Source organism: Astyanax mexicanus, unplaced genomic scaffold, assembly GCF_023375975.1.
Source record: "Astyanax mexicanus isolate ESR-SI-001 unplaced genomic scaffold, AstMex3_surface scaffold_34, whole genome shotgun sequence".
NCBI classification, from domain to species: Eukaryota; Metazoa; Chordata; class Actinopteri; order Characiformes; family Acestrorhamphidae; genus Astyanax; species Astyanax mexicanus.
The window spans coordinates 2,496,817-2,503,814 of record NW_026040044.1 but is presented as its reverse complement, the minus strand read 5'-3'; positions in this window follow the sequence as shown (position 1 = coordinate 2,503,814).

The window sequence follows — 6,998 nt, the reverse complement described above, 5'->3', positions numbered from 1 at the left end:
AGAGGAAGATGGATGATCACAAACCATCAAACCACCAAACTGAACTGCTTGAATTTTTGCACCAGGAGTAAAGCAGCATAAAGTTATCCAAAAGCAGTGTGTAAGACTGGTGGAGGAGAACATGATGCATTTCAAGATGCATGAAAAAAACTGTGATTAAAAAACTATCAGGGTTTTTCCACCAAATATTGATTTCTGAATTCTTGAAACTTTTTCCAGAGCTGTATATGGTGTTTATATTAAGATGTATATATGTTATGTATATATTAAGCTCTGTGATTGGCTGCAGTCTTCCTGGCCACCACGTCGTAGGTCACACTGTGGTCCGGGGGCATCGTGCCACTCTGGGGGGTATTCACATGCCTGAGACTGGCATAGTGCAGGTCCACCGTCTGCAACACACACACACACACACACACTTAATACTTTAAAATAAAGCTTCTTTATAAAAGTTTATTTTTCAAATAGTTTATAAATAGTTATTAATTAGGTTATAAACCATTAATAAACAGTTGCAACACATTAATACATTAATTTATACTGTTAAACCTTAGATTTTACTATATGCCTACCTTACTATGTTTTTTTAATAAGTTATCATTAACATTTAACTATAATAAAATTTTTTAAACAACTAAACTAAACTTTTTATATTATTATTATTTTATTAAATATGTTGAAAAGTCATTTTCACTGCTGTTCTTTCTATTTATGTTTTGTAATAAGCACTTATTAATGTTTTTAAAGTATTTAGAACTTAATTTATAACCATTAATCCTTTATAAACTATTTATAAACTCGTTATAAAGGAGCCTCATTTTAAAATGGAAGAAATGAAGGATGAACATAAAACTACAAATAAACAAGTGCAAATAAAAAAAAGTGATTTTTTTTAGCTGATGTAAAATCGTGTAATTTAATTGAGAATAGTAGCATAGTACAGTTTTATATTTTTAATATAAAACACTTCTGATTTTAGAGAAGTTTATAAGAACACCATGTGTTTAATCAAAAAGCTGTATAAAAGCTCACATTACAGCATTTCAAACATTTCACCATTATTATTGTTGGTGTCTTGGGTAAAAATGGGTTGAGTTAAATGGCATCATTTAAGAAAATAATATGAAAAAGTGTATAAAAAATTAAGAATATTCACTAGATAACAAGCAGCAAGTGGAAGCATAATAAAATCTTAATTGTTTAATTGAGAGTTCACAGCTACTATATCTCAGATTTATCTCAGTAAGATAATGATATTATGTGGGGGAAACGATGCTTTAAGGGCTGCAGTACCTTCAGACTGGAGTTCTCCTTCACACAGTTCTTACAGAACGACGTCTGGAACCCTGAGGAACAGAGAACTTTTATCATATATATATATTTTATAATTTATGCATATATACACCATGCACCAAAACGCTTCTTTCAGTAATTATTTATGTGTAAAGCATTAAAACTACAACTCTGATTCAGAAAGTGTAGTCTAGGGAGTTGAGAGCTCCTATGTTTCAATAAAAGTATACATTTCTGAAGTCACATATTGATAATTCACTGCAAAAGTAAATTATATCATGTCTAGGTTGTATTCAGTCAGCGGAGCACCTGCGTTTTCTGTTGCTATCTTACATTTAAGTCACAATAAGTCAACCATCGAGCTTTAGAAAAAGTAGGTAGGATAGTTGAGCAAATTGCAAAAATATTTCCTTGGAAATGCATGAATTCCAGCTGTTGCTGAAAGCGTTGTCGTGGGAACTGGGAAGAACTTCAGAAATATCAGAAATAGGTGGATTTGTCCCCTCTCAAAAATGATACCACAGAAAAAGCAGAAATTAAACTTTTATTTTTAAAGCTCGTCAAAATCTGCACCCCCGCCATAAAAAGCACCTCCTCTCTGGGGCGCATTTATAATAAAGTTTTAATAATACTATTAATAACCACATTTGTTGTTATATTATTTTAAATATTAGGTTTTTGTCATATATGTATATAATTCAGACATTGCATGCATCATTTTTTTAATAACAGTAAATGTAACGTGGAGTAACATGTTTAAATAATAAAGTCACTTTTATTTGGATTAAACTAATCATAACCAGAAGTACAGAATTTTTTTTTCTGTGTTTAACTGTAATTCTGCAAATGTTGTTCTAAGTCATTTTAGCAAACAGAAGTCAAAAAAGCAAGAACAAACTGCATAAACATTGCTCAAAAAGTTTTACTATTCGTACTTGTGCTCGACGGTTGACTTATTATTATGACTTAAATTTAAAGATGGCGGCACCAGAGATTTATCTACACTACAGGATTTATAAAATTTGCTAAGTAATTGATAGGGTGTTGCTATGATGTCTGTGGTGGTTGCTATGATGTTGCTAAGCAGTTGCTAGGTGGTTGTTAAGGTGTTGCTAGGTGGTTGCTATGGTATCCATGGTGGTTTCTATGGTGTTGCTAAGCAGTTGCTGGGTGGTTGCTAAAGTGTTCCTAGGTGGTTGCTAAGGTGTTGCTAGGTGGTTGCTAAGACATTGCTATGGTACCCATGGTGGTTTCTATGGTGTTGCTAAGCAGTTGCTGGGTGGTTGCTAAGGTGTTGCTAATCAGTTGCTAGGTGGTTGCTAAGGTGTTGTTAGGTTGCTGCTAACTTGTGCTCGACGGTTGACTTATTATTATGACTTAAATTTAAAGATGGCGGCACCAGAGATTTATCTACACTATAGGATTTAAAAATATTTTTTTAATAAACTTCTTGTGCACTTTTTAAGTTATTAATGCCTCGTTTTAAATGTTAGGGCTCCCCGGATTCTAGCAATGAAGTGTGGAGCTACTTTGAGCTGAATAACAATTTGGTATTTGTAAACACATACAAAAAATACAAATACAATAAAATATATAAAGTATAAAAGTACAGTAAGTAGTGTGTAATGGAGGTAGTGTAGTTGAACACAGTAGACAATGAAAACCAGTTGATGTGCATATTATGAGGGTAACTGCGCCTTTTTAAAATCGCCAGCAGGAGGGGAGGGGGGATAGTGGATAGATGCATTGCAAAATTGTCAGCGGGGGGATGGGTGATAGATGCGTTTTAAAATCGTCAAGGGGGGGGGAGGGTTGGGGTTGGATTGCGTTCTAAGATCGTCAGGGGGGGGTGTTCGTTTTGTAAATCGTCAGCGGGGGGGATAGTGGATAGATGCATTTGTAAATCGTCAGCCCGGGGGGGGGATTGGGGGTTGTTGGGCGTGCGTTGCGGATGTGTGTTTAATCCGTCATGGGGTGTAAATGCGTCGTCAGCATCCTGTCATTTAATTCCGGGAGATTATATGTGACTCGCGGGCATCAGGGAGCCGCTACCGAAATGCGGGAGACTCCCGTGGCTTCAGGGAGACTTGGTTTGTCTGGGCATCATTCGCTACTGTATTTTAGGACTTCCTGTTCTAGTTCTCGGCGTATGTTTGCTCTGCAGACTGAGGCTGTGTGATCTGAGTTCTGCTACCAGTCAAAAGTTTTAGAACAGCTCTGTAATTTAGTAGATCTATGGCTGTAGGGTAGGCAGTGTTCTTAGTCTAAATGGAAACAGGGGTCCACGAGCACACAGTGGATATTTTTCACCGCCTGTTTTTTCTTAATCTTTGAAGTGTCTATTTTAAGATTCTGACAGGTAACAGGATGAAATAATGTCCCATGACATTTATTTTCAACCCTTTAATGCATCTATGCTAATTCCGAACCGGAAAAAAATTATGAAGAAAATGGCATATCTCCTTGAGTTAACAACCTATACAGACAAATGAGCACGTTAATTAAACTTCAATTAAAGTTGGAATGCAAATAAAACTCCATAAAAGCCCTATTTTAGTGTTCCAGTGTGTCTTTGCTATCATAACGACATGAAAAATACACTTCGCACAGCTCTAAACATGCATAAGTCATGTACTAATTCTTTTAATTAACATGGGTGTGGTTAATTAATTTTGGGCGTAACGTGAAATAAACCAATCAGAGTATCAGAGAGTCAGGTGAGCTCTGACTTTGGTGGATTGCTATTTTAACGGTGCAGCTACCTGGACGCTTCTCAGAGGAGGAAACTGAGCTGCTGGTTCATGCTGTTGTATTTGTTTTACATCTTATTTTAAATGTATTTTGCCTTTTTAAAATGCTCGGTCTTTTGATTTATTTATTCTTTTTATTTGACAATTTTCCCCTGTGTATTGGCTCAGCTAAAATGTAAATGAAGGCCACCAAAGGTTGATTAATTGATTGATTGATTGAAGCATTGGCGTAGGAACCAGGTGGATTTGTTACTCTAATCTGACCCTTTTTTTCAGTAAGGAGTAATCTAACGCGTTACTATTTCCAATCCAGTAATCAGATTAAAGTTACTTATCAGCGCGGCGTTTATGTTAAGGCGGCGGGAGGTGGTGTCTGCAGCTGCTGAAAGTAACTAATAAAGTAACTTGTACAGTAACTTAGTTACTTTTAAAATCAAGTAATCCATAAAGTAACTAAGTTACTTTTTAAAGGAGTAATGTGTGTATTAGGTGTGCTGGTGATTTTCCTGGCGTTCTCTGTGCTGCTGGTGGTGGTGGTCACTCTGCTGTTGGTCACTCTGTGTCTAAAGTTTGGAAACAGAAGGAAAAATACAGATTAAAATATTTATTAATGATTTATCAATACTGTAATAAAGCTGTCCCATGATTTATGGCACATCTGTAGAGAACACCAATGCAGAACTGAGAGTGTATTCCTGAAAACATCCAATATCCTCCATTAATTCAGTTTATTTTCTTATAGATCAGAACAGAGTCTCTCTCAGAGCCTGATCTTCAGATTAGTGTAGCATTAGCTCCACCTATTGGACGTGCACGTGTTCTGTTTTTAACACTGGATATTTTTCAGAGTCTAAACCGGAGGAAACTGAGCTGCAGCCGCAGAAGAGTTCAGGTGGAGGTGAGTCATTTCTGAAAGTGTTTCAGAACTTATGCAGTGATTTCAGTACAGAATCACTACAGACTCTTATTACACAATTACACAAAGAGCCATATGAAAACCTTGTGTTGAGAATTTGCCAATAGTTTAATTATTTAACTAATTAATTGTTATATAAATGTTGTTATATTAGATATATTATATTAAATTACAGTAAACATTAATTTCTTTGAAAGTTTACAATAATACTAAAATACAGAAAATGAAGTATTTTCACAGAAATGTATTGCAATCATATATGTTTTGTTCTACACATGTTTATTTGTTTATTATGTGTATTGTTTTAAAACTGATGCACCCTGAGCCTGCATGACGGCTTGAATTTCTTTGAAAGTTTGTTGGGGCTTAATCAATTAATCAATTTAGCTTTTTTTGTGTTGTTCCAAAACACAAATGGGAAATTAATGTGCATATAACAAAACATGTATAATTGCAATAAAAAAACTACATTTTCTGGAAAATATTCAGGGGTGCTGATTGCATACCTGTTTATACTGTATATGTCTCTTGATAACAGGCAGTTTGGGTGATTCTCCTCTGTGGGACGTAGCTGTAGATTTTACAAAATGTCATTATTTTTTGTTCTGTCGCTAAATCACAGCTATAAATGATATACTCATATCATCAATGGTAATTTTTAGATTAGATTATAAATTACAAATATATACATCTGTAACACAACAGACAATCATGTAGCAACACAACTGACTTTTCTTCATTTTTTATTTAATATACTCTTGTAGCACACACACAAACAGAGATAATCACAGTAATATTATATGAATGTAATAACATAAAAAACAGTGATAGATAATTGCTCCGTAATAAAAACATATAACACTTTTATTATTTTCCTTTATTTAACCCTTTCAGACCTGACTTATTGTGTTCTAGTGATGAAAAAATAAAATATATAAATGCTGTTTCTGTCTGTAATGCGTTTAAAAACATAAACTAACTAATAATTAAAAAGTAAAAATCAAACTTTGGGTTTTGTCAGTTCAATGCAGTGCAATTATTAGTTAAAACTGCTATTTTATTTTATATAATATGTAACGCTCTTTTTATATTCTACAAACATTTGAATATATATTTATATATATATTTTGCTCTGCTTCATTAGCTGGGATGCTACCAAGTTTTCTAATGCAGTGGGCGGGGCTAATCTGCTGTTTACATGGCTAATAAATGTCCATTCTGATTAATAAATAATTAATTCTGTGTAAAGTGAAAAAAATGCACAAAAAAGGAAACATACCAAGTTCATTGCAATGAGTGCAGGGTCTGAAAGGGTTAATAATGCTACACATTTAAATTTTTCTCTTTTTTTAGTTTTTAAGTTTACAGCATCATTAATTCACTGAGAAAAATAATCACATGATGCAGAAATCTAAATATAAGCTACTGTAATTTCATATTTAATACAAGCAAAACAGCAAAAGTCTGAAAAAAATGTTTGAAAAGCATAATAATCTGTAATAAAAATATAATAAGGCAAAATTTAATCTTCTGTATGAATGATCTCATTCACATGTACAGTTAAATTTAGTAGTTTAGGCACTTTTGGCCAAATTACAGCTTATTTATTGAAATAATTCTGCACATTAGAAAACAATAAAAAAGAAAAAATCATTTATATATTGCATTTCACATATTTGTGTGCAGTACCATTATATTATAGTACAGTATATTTAAAAAAAAATAACAGTATTTACAAGTCTATTCTATAATCTATTCTAGCTACTATTGCTGTATTATTTGATATAAAATGTAAGAAGAACTGCTGGAATTCCTCTTAGTATCATTACTGATTTATTGAGGAATATGTGAACAATATTTTTTTTAATGTTATATCTTTTTTCATTTGTTTTTGTCTTTGGATATTTGAACATTTATTTTATGTAAAATCTAAAATCTGAATATGCTTTGTGATTAAAAGTTTACTGCTCTTTAAAATAACTGTTTTTTTAAGTTATTTTTAGCATTTTATATTATATAAGTGGCGTGGCATAACATTG